This window comes from Gopherus flavomarginatus, chromosome 14 (assembly GCF_025201925.1).
Source record: "Gopherus flavomarginatus isolate rGopFla2 chromosome 14, rGopFla2.mat.asm, whole genome shotgun sequence".
NCBI lineage: Eukaryota > Metazoa > Chordata > Testudines > Testudinidae > Gopherus > Gopherus flavomarginatus.
The window spans coordinates 34,609,730-34,627,575 of record NC_066630.1 but is presented as its reverse complement, the minus strand read 5'-3'; the positions used below and the strand labels follow the sequence as shown (position 1 = coordinate 34,627,575).

Genomic DNA, 17,846 nt, shown 5'->3' with positions numbered 1-17,846 from the left:
GAGGTATCTAAGAAGGCAGGGCCAAATGTATTACAAAGACTGAGAAGAAAGTTGCCAAAGGCAGTCAAGATATTTAATGGTTATGGTGCTGTGAGGTAAGTGAAAATGCCAGAGCTACCAAGTTAAAGGGGAACTTACAATGGGCAGCAGTGGAGCTAAGCTTGAAAGGAAATGCTGTATAAAAAAGGGAAACCTTATACTAGCATTAGAAAGAACCAGCTCTATTTAAGGAAAATGTTCACAGTTTATTGGTTTATATGCTTTAGACTTATCATCCCAATGCAATACAGAAACGAAAGTCAGAAGATTCAAATACTTGGCAACCCCTTGAAGCCACTTCAGAGAACAGACTTCAATACAATTTTTATTTCATGCTCAAAAGAGTTTAGTTATAACCATTCTCTCATTTTCACAGCATAGATCTTGAAATGAAAGTGCAGAAATAGCCATAAGAGAAAGGACAGTTTTGTAGTCTTTCCCAACCAAGCCAGAACCAGGAAATACCAGAGACCTATCAAGCATGTTTTCAAGTTATCCAGAATGATGCATAGAACAAACAGGCTTGGACTGATACATCTGTCAAAATATCAAAATTATGATTGGGTCAGATTTTCAAATGTACATATATGCATTAAGAGGACTGTACAAATATCTGCATTTGCAAATCTCATCCACTATTATTATTTATCTGACACCAAAATATATGAGACAGGCTACAAAAAAGTTCACATACTAAGTCCCTGGCTTGGGGAGTTTAAAATCTAAGGCCCCAATCCTGCATGCTGCATCACAGGTGGACTCCGGACCCTACAGGGAGCACCTCTGAAGTCAGGAGCTGTGAGAGCGCACAGGGTCCATCCACACAGAGTAGCTTGCAGAATCTGGGCCTACGAGTCAAATTGTGGCATTGGTAGCTGCCCCAAGCTGCAATTCCCCAGGGGTTAGAAGGACTGTGCAGGTTGCACCATCCTTTAGAAAATAATTAGGCTTTTAATTCCCTGTTGCAATTGGCTTAAGGAAAAAAAAACTTGCAGAGTTTCTTCTCAAATGAAATCACACTGGGTTCAGGGACTCTTTTGTCTGTTCTATGTTTAAATAATGCAGGACATTCAGAGTTTACATGGTGCCTAGGAAAGCCCGCAGAGTGTAATTAACAATGTACTTACTATACACAGGACTAGCACTCACCTTCTCCAACCAGTTACATACTGTAGCTTATAGCTCAGCCCATAGATGCAACATAGCAATACATTTTAGTGTAGTTTTCACTTGAGTTACCAACTGTTTGCACACACAGGACCTGTATCATCTTCATGTTGAAACTTTTCTTTCAAAAGACGTTGAGGGCATACCATGTGCATCTGCTGGGCCATACCCATAGGCATCTGCCTTGCTGAACATCGGTTGGTAAATCTACAGATCAAGTGAAGGAGCTATAATACAGAAAGGTTTAAAATCCCCCCTTGATACTGACTTCAAACACTGATTTTTGGGCATCTAACTAGATGCCCTTTGGACCTAATTTTCAGAAGTACTAAGGCATCCTCAACTCCAGTTACCTCAATGGCAGCTGCAGATGATCAACACTTCTGGAAATCTGGTCCCAGCTTGCAAGTTGGGGACCCAGAAACTTAGTCACCCCACATCAGTGGCCATTTATGAAAATTTGGCTGAATCTCTTTGAGTTGTACACTTACATGTGAACCTGCTGCACTGACATGGACTGGGTTGAGTGGAAGGGTAGAGGCTGGGCATTTGCCAGCTTTGTTAATTGACTGAAGTATCAGATGCCCGACACCTAGAACAACCAATATTCTATTGTAATAGATCTAAACAATGTATCCGATTGTAGTGTTACTATAATATTTTGGGTTACTATTGTAAAATCCTGCTCTACCTATTTAAAAGGCTGTGAGGGAAGAGAGACAGACATGTGCAGTCATGTAAGGAAAGAAAAGTTGTAAGACACCTCCCTGACATAACAAAAGTACAAGCCTAGCTATGAAACTAAGATATTCTCCCTCACTAAGCACTGTGAGGTTTCTTCCGATCTGTAGCAGGAAGCCAAATAGCGAGGGGCTGGGGAAAGCTCCTGTACAAAACGGCCTACTGTGAAGCAAGGATGGAGACACAGTAGCTTTAAGAGATAACAATGTTTTAGTTATTCTATTCAAGCTCCCCATTCAGTGCTAGAAGACAGCAACTAATAATGTAACATTGTTGTAGCACAGTGCCTTGGATGGAGGAATTACTGCAATTTACACACTATTTAAAAGCTCTTCCTTCCATAGCCCTAGATTTATGGACTGGAAATGTTGCCTAGGTTGAGATACGAGAATGTATCATTTATTATTTAATCAAATCAATTAAAACCCATGTTGCTTCTCTTTCAGGAAATGATGCTGGAGGACGAAGTTAGTTGACTTGCCACATACACAGGTGAACACGCTCTGGCTTGAAAAAAATAAAGCGTAGGGCTGCTGAACTACATATCTGGGCTTCCAAGCGATAATGCAGTATGTATGGGCTGAAGCCAATTCATTTAGAACTGTAATTCATTTGGCATAAGGTATCTATTTTATTGGTGATTATAAAAAGATGGTGACAGGAGAAGGGACGTAAAACTCAATCTTGGGGTAAGCATTTATATTTGTAGGGCTCTACGGAGAATGGCTGCAATTAACGGGCCAAATGCTGAATTCCCAATTTAGCTTTTATTCTGTCCTTCCCAAAACCTTCACTCATTTCAATGGGAGTGTTGCTCAAGTAACAACTATGGACTTGTTAATTAACAAACAATTAATTTGGACTTTAACCTTTTTTTGTTGTTGTCATGGGCTGAGCTGTAATTGTTCTATTTCCCATTCCATAAAGATCAGCAGAACAGGACGTGAGCTCTAGATATTGGGAACGCTCAGCAGCAGTTAGACTTATTCAGGTTTTAATATTTTCATTGGCAAGAATGAAAGTCTCAGCGGAAAAGGACTTTGTGCAGATGAATCATTATTGAAAATGAAAGTGTCCATGTTTCAAAGATGGACCATATTAACCAGCACTCTACCTCTTGGAGTATCAGACTTGATCAATGGCCCAACTCATATGGTATCCTGTCTCCAACTCTGCCCAGGGCTGTATATTGCATAGGAAGATGCAAAATATCCATGGATGCCCTTAATTATCTAAGGTTATACTCAGGATGGAAGGGATAATTTCCTCCTGACCCCCATTGGTGATTAGTTTATGCCATGAAGCATAGAGATAGATAACTTTTTTCTCCCAGCAAGTATAAACTGCAGATGCTGTTCTTATATGTAATGTCTAGTTTTTAAACTTACCAGGTGCTTGTTTGCCTCAATAATATCCCGCTGGACAAAGGTCAAGCAGAATCTCCTTCCCACCAGAGCAATTTCAAGCAGCATTAGTGGGAAGGAAGCAAAGTAAAACTGGGCACACATCATTATTTTAACCCATCAATGTCATTTACAGTTTACTTTCAATGAGCACATACAAAAAGCTATTTGGACTCAAGCTTACTTAAAAGCACCCGTGATTTTCTTCAGCCAGTTTATGGTTTCCAAGAAAAGAATGTCTCATTTCACTTTTACTTGATTTCTTAAGTCACAAACTGTTTTTTCCCCACTGAAACTTAAGTGTCTAAATTTTAAGTGGTGCTATATTGCTTTCCTGATTTCTGATCCAAAGATTCTGAAGAACGTGGCTAGGAACACAGGAGTTGGCAGCAATTTTTTGACAGTAGTTCACATCCCTTCAAATTCAGTGTTATTGGGTTATTTAAAGTGCTGCCTACCTGGTTGAGTATGTTTAGGGGGAAATCTGAGAGGACTAAAACAATAGCTTAGCACAGCAGCAACTGCAAGTGACATTTTTATAATCACCTATCATAACGTAAGCATCTCCAAACATTACTGAAGTGCAGAAGGTACATGTGGTGCTGTACAAAACAGGCATACAGATGCTTAAGACGGGACACAGAGAGAGACCTAAAGGAAGGAGGAGCTGAGAATTATTTTACTTTTGCTGTTTGTGGACCTCCCAGGAGAAGTGGGTCTTTAGGAGCGATTTGACAAGGAGAGGGTGAAAAGCCTGGAACTAAACATTATTTAACATCCTCACCCACCTCCAAATAACTACAATACAATAAAACAAAAATCTGTCTAAAGCCCATGAAAAGAGGTCACTATTTAATGCAAACTTGAACACACATCCAAAAATATGCCAGGGAAAGTGTTCCAGAGTAGCAAAAAAGAATCCTTGAGCTATAGATCTATAATTGTAAAACAGCCGTAGGTCATATCTGGATACAGCACAGTAGACAAGAATGTCTGGAGAGAGTGAGGAGCTGAGAGATAAGAGAAAGCAAGACCATGCTAAGATTTGAAAGCTAAAATTAAAATCCTAGAAAATCCTGGCCAAAGAGGACTGGCCAACACAGTAATAATATCCCGCTTCTGCAGCTGGTACAAGTTAAGATAAGAGTTGATGTATTCTGAAGATTTTGTACTCTAGTAACAGTCTTATCAAGAAAGTCATAAAAAAGCAAGTTGCACAAAGTAGAAATTTGCTGATATAAGAAGCTTGCCTCTAGTTACATGCTTCTGTGTGCAAGAGATACAGGCTCTCCAAATGAATTGTGATGTAATATATCAGAATGGTATCAGAAGTCTTAGAATTCCACTTAGCCTACATTCTTCTCTAGAGAAGACATCTCCACCTTTAAAATAAGTTCCCACCTTTGATCAATATTGTGACATAAAAATTATATTTACATACAAAATTGACATTAAAGTAATTATACGTTTTCATAGATTTTAAGACGATCAGGGACCATTTGTATCTAGATTGACCTTGTGCATAACACAGGCCATAGAATTTCCCCCGAAATGATTCCTGCATCTTTGGTTGCAAAGATGAGCACCCAAAAGTTGAGAATTGGCAATATTAAAGCTGCCTGACTGGGAAATAATGTAACATTAGCAAGTTACCTAGTTTTCAATATTCTCTTTAGAAACAAAAGAACTATTTTACTTACGCTTTGTCCCTCCACCCCCCAAAAAAATTAATCTCAGGCAAAGACCAAAGACAATTTTAACCTAAAAAGTTTGCCAAAGTTATAAATAATTGAAAAGAGAGGGTAATAAGAAGCCAGTTTCAATATAGGTGTTACAGTTCCACCTCAACTTAAAATCTTGAGGAATCTATAGCAAATGTCTATTCATTATGGAGCATATGGTCAGAATTCTTATTTTCTTTAATGCATCAAGGAAATAAGATGACAAGGCAATCCATAAGTCCTCCAAAAATTAGCAAAATTAACTGCAATTAAAAAATTAATCTTGATTAATGGCAGTTTTAATTGTGCTGTTAAAACAATAGAATACCAGTCGAAACGTATTACAAATGTTTTTGGATGTTTTCTACATTTTCAGATATATTTATTAAATTACAGCACAGAATACGAAGTGTACAGTGCTCACTTCATATTATTTTTATTACAAATATTTGCACTGTAAAAATGATAAAAGAAATAGTATTTTTCAATTCACCTCATACAAGTACTGCAGTGTGATCTCTTTATCGTGAAAGTGCAATTTACAAATGTAGATTATTTTTGTTACATAACTACACTAAAAAAATGTAAAAGTTTAGAGCCTAAAGTCCACTCAGTCCTGCTTCTTGTTCAGCCAATTGCTAAGATAAACACGTTTGTTTACATTTACAGGAGACAGTGCTGCCCACTTCTTATTTATAATGTCACCTGAAAGTGAGAACAGGCATTTGCATGGCACTTTTGTAGCCAGCATTGCAGGGTACCTACGTGCCACATATGCTAAACATTCTTATGCCCCTTCATGCTTCGGCCCCCATTCCAGAGGACATGCTTCCATGCATATGGCGCTCATTAAAAATATGTTAATTAAATTTGCGACTGAACTCCTTTGGGAGAATTTTACGTCTCCTGCTCTGTTTTACCTGCATTCTGCCATATATTTCATGTTCTAGCAGTCTCAGATGATGACCCAGCGCATGTTGTTCATTTTAAGAACACTTTCACTGCAGATTCGACAAAATGCAAAGAAGGTACCAATGTGAGATTTTTAAAGATAGCTACAGCACTTGACCCAAGGTTTAAGAATCTGAAGCACCTTCGAAAATCTGAGAGGGACAAGGTGTGGAGCACTCTTTCAGAGCAACACTCCGATGCAGAAACTTCAGAATCTGAAGCACAAAAAAAGAAACTCAGCTGGTGGCATTTGACTCAAATAATGAAAATGAACATGTGCCGGTCATCAGCACAGATGCATGTCCTCTGGAATGGTGGCTGAAACATAAAGGGACATATGAATCTTTAGCACATCTGGCACATAAATATCTTATGGTGCCAGCTACAACAGTGCCATCAGAACACCTGTTCTCACTTTCAGAAGCAGGCAGCATTATCTCGTGTAAAAGAGTCTTTCCTTTCTTGCTGTTAGCACAGCTTTTTGATGGTCCTTCCTGCCTCCCGTCTCTCACTGATCCAGACAGAGCTGTAGCCCCAAGATCATAAAATATCAAACTCTTTGCTATATCACTTCCTCTATTTCATAGTAAAGGTGTATGGAGGGCAGAGCTGCTTTCTGCTTCATACTGTACAGTATGCCATTGTACTAATGCAATAATTCTTTCTTCAGGATACCTCCAACTGATTTTTCTGCCTGCCATGTACCAAATTACCTATCCCCAAGCATCTCTTTGAATGCCTGCAGCATGAGACATGGCTGTCACAGCTCAGGGCAACTGCACTTGTATTTCCCTTCTGGGGCCCACCAAAGGCACCCCCTTTAGGCTCCAAGCTCATCAGCCATCACCTTTCTTGGGCAGATACCCACATCTCTCTCCCTCCTGACCAGGATTTTTCCAGGCTGCACCATTCCCTACCTGCACTACGATGCTCCCAGCAAGCCAGACTATCTAAACGGCTGGTGCTTTGCTGTCTCTTTGAAGGCTTCTGAATAGAGTAGTCGCCAGCAGTTGAGTTACCCCACAGCCCTTTCTAGACAAGCACATTTATTCTTAAGGTGAAAGCATTACAGGGAAAACTTTAGAACCAATAAAAGAACACACATGCTAATAAGCTTACCAGAGATCACCTCACAACTCCAACAAGGGGTCTAATAGGAGTCAGTCCTTCCAAGTCCACAAAGGGGTTTTTCTCTGGTTACAAATTCATAACAGACTTAACTCAGAACTGGCACTCTATGAATGGGTCAGTTTTTCCTTTGTACAGCTTGGCCCTTTGGTCTTCAGACTCCAGGAACAGGTGATCAGCAGACAATGGTCCCCTCCTCTGGGCGTAGCTTCAAAAGGCTGGTTTCTGTATAACAGGAACTGGGGAATTTGCATTCATCTCCCCTTAGAGATTCCCCAGGCAAACTGCTTGACACTGGTTGCCACAAAATCCATTCCTGGCTTGATCATTATTCTATATAGTCCTTTCAAATTCATAACACTTCCCAACAGTTACGTCTTATCTCCCCACTAGAGAGGGAGCGAAGTTACATACAACCCCAGCCCACAATTATATATGAACATTCATTTAATACAAGGGACCCCAAACATACATATGTTATGCTATACAAAGTGCATAGGATCTTTATATAGAAGGCAAAAACACTGCATTTATTGAAAATACAACAGTCGGCATATGCTTTTTCGTCACGCACACACACACACACACACACACAGTCCTGCCAGTTGATGTTTATAGTTACCAGTCTGTTGCAGCTTGAGTCAATCCAATGGCCAGTTAGACTGAGCATGAGTGTGGAGCTGGGCTCGTCAGTCGCGATCCGATATTCCAAGGCTTTGCAGGACTGAACCCAGGCAAAACACCCCAGCTTTATAGTTGTAAATTCCCATTTGAGTCCATGCATTTTGCAATGTCATCCTGTAATTATTAGTCCTTAAGTGGTGATATCATTTGATGGTTATTGTTGGGCTTCCCATCATTATCTCCTACTTGTTGTCTCGCCTTCGGGGGTGCCTGCCTCACCTCTTAGGTCATCAATGCTGCTAACATGTTTAGCATCGGATACAATGGATGTTTTCTGATTGTTTCCTGGTCTTTCCAAGTCTCTCACTTTTTCTTGACCATCTGGACATTTGTGATGGCTTTCACACCTTATCTTTTCCTGATGCATGCATTCCTCATTCACACAAACAATCTCTTACAGAAACCTTCAAAGGTATACAGACAGCAGTGTTATATATTCAGCAGAATACACTGTAAATCAAGCCTTGCTAAATCTTATAATTAAAACAATTCATATTGGGGCTTCAGGCCCTCAACATTCCTCTAATCTCCTTAACATAGATATGATACAAGATCCTAGAGTGCCTAATTTGTAATATATATAGGAAACCATAGCAGACATTATAACTTCTCCTAAGGGTATGGCTACACTTGCAGATGTACAGCGCTGTGAGTTAAACCCGCTTTCGTACAGCTGAGCAGCGAAAGCACTGCAGTCTGTCCACACTGACAGCTGACTGCGTGCTGTTATGGCCACATTTGCAGCATTTGCAGCTGCATTGGGAGTGGTGCATGATGGGCAGCTCTCTCAGCATTCAAGTGGCTGAAATGTGCTTTTCAAATGGTGGGGGTGGAGTGTAACTGGGAGAGAGTAGGTTTTTGGAGTGCTCAGAGTTTGTCTCGGACCCCGCTCCCTCCCTTACCTCTCTCTCATTCACTGAAAGCAAGTGGCAGCTGTTTCTTTTTTCTCATAGACCAGATAAGCAGCCGCTCACTGAAACGGACCCCAAACCCCCTTCCTCCCACCACTGCTGCCTCTCTCTTCAAGTAAAGGTTAGCTGTCTGCACGCCAAACGGAGCTCCCCGCCTGCCTCTCACTCAATCGAAGCAAACAGTAGCTGTGTTTGGTTTTTTGATAAGCAGCCCCCAAAACAGAGCTTTGAAAGGGCACTTCCTCATCTGGAGTTTACAACAAAACAAGAGAGGATGCTTAAGTTAAAAGGATTATGGGGAGTTTCTGGAGGTCCCTCAGTGCGTAATAACATTAGTCCCCGTTTACACTGGAGCAGCAGTGTCTCAGCCAATACGCAACAGCTGTTATTCCTCTTGGGGAGGTGGTGTCCCAGCAGCAATGTAGCTGTGGAGAAATAGCGCTGTACATGCCTTGCCAGTGTGGACGAGGAGTGGGGTGCAGCGCTCTGGGAGGCTTGTAACTCGCATGTGTAGCCAAGGTCTAAAACAAAAGGGTGACCATAATGAGTTATAAGGATTGTTCTGGTCTGTCATTCCTTTCTGCTATTCAAAAAGAGTGGCTGGCAGGATGAAATCAAATCATACGTTAATTCTCATGGTACAATTATAAAATCCTGCTCCTACACATACACTTAATTCATTAAGATTTTTCAAAGATATTGCAGGAAATTGCAATACCTGTCATAAAGGCTATCAATATGTCCTCCAACGAATCAATCATTCTGTTGGTAACGGCTATAGAAATGTGATGGAAAAGAACACCAACATGCCATGTGGGGAAGTGTGCAACTATCCAGTTCCATGGGTATTCTTTAATACAATGCCTGAGGATTTTTCCTTTTACAGGAGAAACATCAGTCCTCCCACCATGCATTCAGTCTCAAGCCTTGTGAAGAAATAACATGCATATGGCAAATGAAAAGGTTTTTTTAAAATCCATTTCTAGCGGAATACCCTAGTTAATCAAGGATGGTCTCTCTTCAGTATTTCTAAGGCACCGTTCTTGTTATATAAATACAGAGCTCAACAAACAAAGCTACGTCTGCAGGGCCTATTTTGCTACTGTAATACCTTTTTCTGGTCAGGCGTTTGTGTCTAAAATTGTAGACACAGCAAAGGATGTAGAAATGTGTTGTGCAAGACTGAATTTAATAGACAATTAAAATCACTCTAGAATTGATAAAATGAGGAATTAGCTCAGAATATCCCTTTCTTTCAAGAGTTAACATTTTTCCTCCCTCCAAAAAATGGAAAGAAAGCAACTTTCAGTTAACAATGACCCCATCAGTCAGCCTAGATGGTGAACAGCGATTTAAGCCCCAGTTCTCATCTAGCATTACAAGAAATACTTCATACATCAAGAGCACATGGCTGGCAGTCCGAAGTTTAAGGCTTCATGTGGGGAAGTGAATAATTCCATTGTAATTGGCAAACTATTCTTGGCTCTCACTGGAAATAGTTTGAGGGTCCGGCAATGTCTGTTAACATTCTACATTGCATGTCAACTTTTATCCCCATATCAAAACTTTTTGTCTTTGCAGAATTATAAGTGATCTAGAGTTATTTTTAATACTGTATATAGATAGCTACCATAGGTAGGTAAGTGCCTGAGAGGCTGGCAGTGTTAGGAAACTGACACCCAGCCAGATACAGGCAAGAATCCCTCACACTGAAGGCAGGGGATAACTCAGAGTTCTGAGTACCCCAGCAACCATCACAGATGGAAATGGTAGACTTAACAATAATACAGAAAAGCCAGAAGTGATCAATAAATATTTCTGTTCTGCAGTTGGGGAGGAAAACATGTGATATAGTCTCATCTTATGGTGATAACAGTCTTTCCATTCCATGACTATCTCTGGAGGATGTTAAACATCAGCTACTAAAGAGAGACATTTTTTAAATCAGTATGTCCAGATAACTTGCATCCAAGAGTTGTAAGAGAGCTGGCTGAGGAGCTCACTGGACCATGAAGGCTAATTTTCAATAAGTCTTGCAGCACTGGGGAAGTTCCATAAGTTTGGAGGAAAGCTAATGCACCAATTTTCAAAAAGGATAAATAGGATGACACAGGTAACAACCTGACATTAATTCTGGGACACATAATGGAGTGTGTGTTAGGAGACTTGATTAATAAAAAATTACAGGAGGGTAATGTAATTAATACAAATCAACATGAGTTTATGAAAAAAAATCCTGTCATGCTAACGTGATATCTTTTTTGATAAGATTACAAGTTTTGTTGTTAAAATAATAGTGTTGACATAATATACTTAGACTTCGGTAAGATGCTTGAAATGGTTGTGACGGAGTAGGGAGTATTGACCTGGGAATGTTGCATAGGAATTTTACTGGTACTGTCTGCATTGGTGCTGGATGGTGGTGGGATATCAGGGTGTGACTTCACTTGAGGAATGATACATAAGCACGTAACCTGAGCCCAGGAGGGGGTTGGGGCCAGGCGACACTTTCTGCCTGGGAAACTGGACAAAGGCTGGAGAAGGAGCTGGGGTGTGTGGCTGGGTGAGACTACTGGAGAGAGTTTTTCAGTTTGGAGCTGGCTGGGGAAGCTGGCCCAGCACTGGGATCTGGGCTCCCTACCCCCCAGGATGGACCTGCCTGTGGGGGTCCTGTTTCCTGTACCTACAAGCTCTGTTTTGGACTGTGTTCCTGTCGTCTAATAAATCTTTTGTTTTACTGGCTGGCTGAGAGTAACAGTGAATTGCAGGAAGTAGGGGTGCAAGGCCCTGACTCCCCCACACTCTGTTACAATGGTAAAGCACAATATTTAGATTAAAAACTAGAATGACATAAAATTAACACGGCACACATTAAATGGATTTAAAACTAGTTAACTCGTAGGCTCTTAAAATGTAACTGTAAATGGGGAATCATCACTGAGCAGGTATATTTCCAGTGAAGTCCCGCAGATTGGTTCTTGGCCCTGTGCTATTGAACATTATTGTCAATGACCTGGAAGAAATCATCAAATCATCACCGATAAAGTTGCAGATGATATAAAAATTGGACTGGTAAATCACGAAGAGGACAGGTCACTGATTCAAGGATTGCTTAGTAAACTGCACTCAAGCAAACAATATGCCTTTTAATATGGCTAAATGTAGATGTATACATCTAGGCACAAAGAGTGCAAGCCATACTTATAGGCTAGGGGGATTCTACCTTGGGAAGCAATGACTTTGAAAAATATTTGAGGGTCATGGCAGATAATCAGCTGAACATGAGCTGTGATATTCAGTGCGATGCTGTGGCCAAAAGGGCTAATGCAATCCTAGGATGCACAAACAGGGGAATGTCAAGTAGCAGTAAAGAGGCTATTTTACCTCAGTATCGGGCACTGGTTTGACCACTGCTGGAATACTGTGTCCATTTCTGGTGCCCATGATTCATGAAGGATGTTGATACAGGAAGAGGATTCAGAGAATGATTAAAGGATTAGAAAACATGCCTTACAGTGATAAACTCAAAGACCTCAATCTCTTTAGCTCAACAAACAGGAAGTTAAAGGGGTGACTTTTTTACTGTCTGTATGTATCTACTTGGGGGGAAATTATTTAATAATGGGCACTTCAATCTAGCCGAGAAAGGTATAACATTGTAATGGCTGAAAGTTGAAGCCAGAAAAATTCAGACTGGAACTAATATGTGACAGATTGCATCCCTGTATTCACACCCTACTGTAATAATCTCTGTACAAGGCACACCTTGTGAGGTATCCTTTCAAAACTCATAACTTGACCAACATCATGGTAACATGCATGTAAGAACTTTGTGTGTAAAGTTATGAACATAAGCTGAACTCATGGCTAAAGAGTGTTTCCCGGATACATCTGGGAAGTGGTTAAACTAGTTACTCAAAGACAAAGGACAAGCTGATGCCCAGTCAGGTGTCAACAAAGCGATGGGACATCACCTAGCAAGTGGCCATTCTTTGGCAAAAAGGGAGGACAGGGACAATGAGATCTGCATCTTAGCAAAGAAACAGGATGAGGTCTCCTTTTTCCACCAGACCTCCTGTCTCTTGGCTCTTAACTGGAAATCCTTTTTTCAAAGAGGGACTGAAACTTGTACTCACTTAAAATCTCTCTTTATAGTAGTTAAACTTGTTTTATTGTTTTATCTAATCCAGATTGTTTAAATTAAAGTGTCTGGGTAACTCCATTTAAGGTAATAAACTGGTCCGTATTATTCCCTTAACGGAAGAATGGACTTAATATATTTGGACTGTCCAGGAGAGGGATGGGTATTATAAAATAGACAATTTGGGAGGAAGATCCAGGAGGAGGAGTGTGTAGGGGTCACCTTGCAGTGTAACCAAGGCGGGTGAGACCATAACCCAGGTGAGGCTGGCAGGCTGCAGTTACACATAGACAGTCAAGGTGAGACCTGCATTTTGGAATGCTGTTTGTGGGAGGCCCAGATAGGAGCTACCACCATCAAGTTATTGTAAGGCACCCAAGGTGGCAGGGCAGGGGTGACAAAGCCCCTCAGTGATCTGGACTGCACCCTGGTAGGTCACATAAAGCATAACCTTTCAATGGTGAGAATAATTAACCATCGGAACAATTTAACCAAGGGTTGTGGTGGATTCTCCATCACTGACCATTTTAAAATCAAGACTGGCTGTTGTTCTAGAAGATCTGCTCTAGGAATTATTTTGAGGAAGTTCTATGGCCTGTGTAACACAGAAGGTCAGACTAGATATTTGATCACAGTGGTCCCATCTGGCCCTGGAATCTACGAATCTCAGACTTTTTTTTTTTTAAATTGGTTAAAAGGATGGTTTATATAGACCTAAATTACCTATTTATCATCATACAGGGATTACTGTGTGTGAAGTTCTGCTCCTGTAACACGACGAGAATATCACTTCAGACTGATTCCTCTGTTCCAGAGTTCCTTTTTGTGTCAGTTCATTTTTTTTTTCAGATTTCTGAACCTCAGCATCTAAGAACAGCAAGGAGCCTACCGTTATCAGAATCCCATTCAAACGGCACACTTCAATGACAGCCTCTCTAAATATTTGGTCTAACGTGGAAATAAAAGCACAAGGACAGCACAGTTTGTGGTCAATAAGAGAACACTGAATTCTACAGCAATGAGAATCTCAGCTCAAGCCTGGTTGTAAGCACTTTTCATATCAAACTTCCGCTCGTTTTGATAGCAAAATCTGAAAAAAATGAGGACACGGCTAAAAGAGAATAGTATGTTTCTTTTCTCTTTTAGGAACTCAACAATTAATATTCTGAATAAGGGGTACTGCATCCTGTGAACCAAATGGGAAAGAAAGGTTTTGAAGGATTGTATTAACATTTTGAGAACTACATTAAATTACTGAATGCCAGAGCAGTGACAGCAACAATGTGTGTCCTCATGTGCTGAGGAAACACTACGGCTAGAATTAATTCACCTCAAAGGTAGCCATTTATGAACATTCATAAACAGAGGAGTTCTGGGAATCACAGACACATATTTAATTTTGTTCATCAGTTCTACAATTTTTCCCATGTAGCTTTTAATGGAATTTCCCCCAAAATTGCCATGCATCCAAAGTTACAATATGCTCTGAGATTGGACCATGGCTATTTGACTACTTCTGCAATGCAAAAATGGTTCATCTCACAGATGTGCCCTGCTGGAATTGTGGCACATCATCTTGCTTGGGAAAAATGGTCTGTGGCCCTGAGCCCAAATTTGCACTGTACTCTAGCCATGTAGTCAGATTTGGCCAGGTCAACAGATGAAAGTATCAGAGATGAGAACAGGAATCTTTGATACCACTTGCAATGTAAGCAAAAGGCCTTCTGCCAACTGCTTAAGGCAAACAAATGATACCTGGGACCATCCACTGACAAAGTCAACATATCCATCAGGTAAACCATTCCATCAGACACCCTGAAACATGCAAGAGTCCATTCTGTCTTCAATTAGTGAGCAGCTGCCACAAACAACCATGATAACTTGTGCCCACTCTCCAACCTCACCTCCTTGGGCTAGATTATTAAAAAGGTGTTAGCAAACTGACTCCAGCATCTTCATAATGGGCAGATATCCTAGATCCTCCAGGTTTAGCTTCTGGGCACTGAAGACATCCTATGAAGCTCTGGCTGCACTGATGTATGACCACTGCGTGGTGATGGACAGAAGAAAGATTCTACTTTACTGAACTGCTTCATTCAACACACAGTTAATCTCAAGGTGCTGCTGAAAGACCATGCAGGAGCAGGCAATTAGACAAAGCTGGCTTCATTCATCCTTTTCCAGAAGGCCCAAAGTCATGATTGGCAACTGCTCTGAGCTTTAAGGTAAGGGAATTCCCTTCACATCTCAGAGCTCAGTCCTCTCACCACCCCCATTCAATATCTAAGTGCAATGTTAAAGGGTACAAGAATAGCTGTAATACCAGCTATGTGTTGATTAAAGCATTCTGTGTAGCCTTTCCATTCAATGCTGTACTGCTCTCTCATACACAGCAGTACAAGAAAAAGACCAAGGAAAAAACAAAGTCATGCTAATGAGAAGAGGCACATGCTCTGGGGAACTGGTAAACACTATACCTCACTCTTGACTGAGGGCACAAACCTTCCAGCACTCAACATCTCAGCTTCTGGCTTATGCTGGATGCCTCACTGTCTCTGGGGAATCAAATAGCAGTCATCAAAAGCACTCTTTTCCCCATCTCGAGCTAACAAAGTGACTCCATCCATTCCTCATGGATGAAGACAGGGCCTACAATAATTCACACATTCATCAGACCAGGCTAGATTATTGCAGCTCTCTTCCTTGGCCCAGAAAAAGAATTAAGAAGCTACAACTAATATTCAGTAAAGCAGACCATCTTCTAAATAGAATGAGCCAGAGAGAACAGATGCTCGCACTCCATCATGTGCTAGCTCCCCATGCTCCCTGATCTACCTTTCAAGATTCTTGTACAAATGTACAAAGGGGTACACAAGAATCCCAGGTTTCTCGTCAGGAATCTTGAACAATAGATGTCATCTTCCTGTAACCATGGCCTCCCTACATCAAATGAAAGGAAGGAGGGAGGAAACCCTGATGTAGGGAGGAAAGCTTTCTTAACAGCAGGCCCAAAACTCTGGCACACCATCTTAGTTCCTCACCAATTTCTGGGCATGCTTCAAATACCTCTTTCACCTTCACAATTCCTCAAAGAAAATGCTGCAGAACTGACATTCCTGTCAAATTAAGGGCACTAAACTGAATTTAGAATAGGACTATCAACTGTTCTTCCAGGCAGCTCTCACTGTGTTTATTTCATGTCTGGAACTCAGAAACCCCAGTAATTATAACAGGTACTTTTGAAGACCCTACTTCAGTACAATGTGTGAAAGGCAGCCGAAACTTATATTTCTCTGCTGCATTATGAGGCCAAAATCTACACCTGTCCTCCACTACAGCTTTAAAGCCCCTCCCAAGTTTCCAATGTAAGTTTAGTAAAAAGAAACCACCTCTACTTTAGAACTGATTTTTGTTGGTAATTTAAGACAGGTTTCATTGTAGCTGAAATGGGGCTGTTAGGCCCATTCACTCCTAAAAACAGGAGAAAAGGGGCATGTCACCGGCAAAGATTCCCCTTCTTAATGGGGAGAACAGAGGAACAGCTGGTGTGTGCGCGGGGGGACAGGGGGGCTATGTTACATAATGTCTCTCCAGAGCTCAGTCCTCTTACTCTCCCCTGGGACGTATTCGTTTCATCCAGCTGAGCCTAGCCATATTTTCCTTATTGCTGGGCTTCCTAGCAACCCCTGCAACAAGGATAGAAAGCTGCATCAGTTTCTCTGCTGAGAGGGGAGCTAACCCTTCCCTTGCAGGCCAATAGCTGAAGAACTTCTGACAATTTACTGTAAAAGAACTAACAAAAGCATCTATACTAATTAATGAACATACAGCTCAAATACATCTGAGTAGTCTGGTGGCTGTACAGTTTAAAGCATTCCACTTCTTTGTATGGTTAGTTTTGTCCTGAAATCCCTGGAACCTTCGCTGAATGGAAATATTGGTGGGACACTGGCAGAAGCCAAGCTTGGTTGGTGGACACTTATGAGGTCCCAGTAAGAGGATCACAGTGCAACAGAGCTTTGTACTGCCAGGCACTAAAGAAAGCCATTGCTATCATCTTGCTGTAATGCTGATGACTATGCTGCACTGCAGCCGTGGTGGCATTTGTCCAAAGGGGGCCACCTGCAAAGCTCAATTCCAGGGCTGCTACCTGTGTGGCGGATGCCATTTTGCTCTACAAAATGGTGCCCTCTGTACTGTGTGACCTTGCACACATGGTGCACACAAGGTCATGTCACATGGAGGATGCCATTTTGTACAGGTAGGGGACGTTCCGGCTCCACTACAAGCATGTGAGGGGGACCCCTGCAATTGCATAGCTTGTAGGTGCCTAACACTACTAATGCACCTCATTTTCCACCCACCAAATTTTGGGTGTAAGTTCTCTCTGAAATGGCCCAAATGGATCTGAGACTAGTCACAATATAGGAAGTACAACTGTGATGCTGTGAGCGGAGGTGGCTATGGAATGCAATCAAGGGTGTAAGAAATTGGCTTAAAGAGAGAAAGCTTAAGAGTTGTTTGCATCAAGTCTAGTAGCATTTCTAAAAAAGTCCAATAAATTAAGAATAAAAAGAGTCTGATGAGCATTTGTGCACATACCAATATAGTTTTTAGTCTGTTTAAAAAAACAGCAGAGATTGTGTGGTAGGGCATAGAGGAGTCAGGTAACCTTAACTACAGTCAGCAATACCAGCTCCATCTACAGATATTGTACATTAGGGAATCTCAGTTTCTGCAGCTGCATTGCAAATACCCAGTTTATTATCAGACTTCATGAAGGCAACCCTCTTGCAGCCTCATGTTTATTAAGCAGTTAGATAAACAGCCTCTTAAGAGTCTCAGCCAGCTCTGCCTTATTCTATTTCACGTGCTTTGTTTCTTTAGTTTGAATATGTCATAACTATAAAGGGAAGGGAACAGCCCTCCTGTATACAATACTATGAAATCCCTCCTGGCC

The 17,846-nt window shown here is 41.2% G+C and overlaps 1 protein-coding gene across 1 annotated transcript in view; it reads right to left on the bottom strand.

Moving 5' to 3' along the window:
* NECAB2 (N-terminal EF-hand calcium binding protein 2) overlaps positions 1-17,846 on the bottom strand; it is a 316,012-nt gene that overhangs the window by 226,241 nt on the left and 71,925 nt on the right. The window lies entirely within an intron of this gene.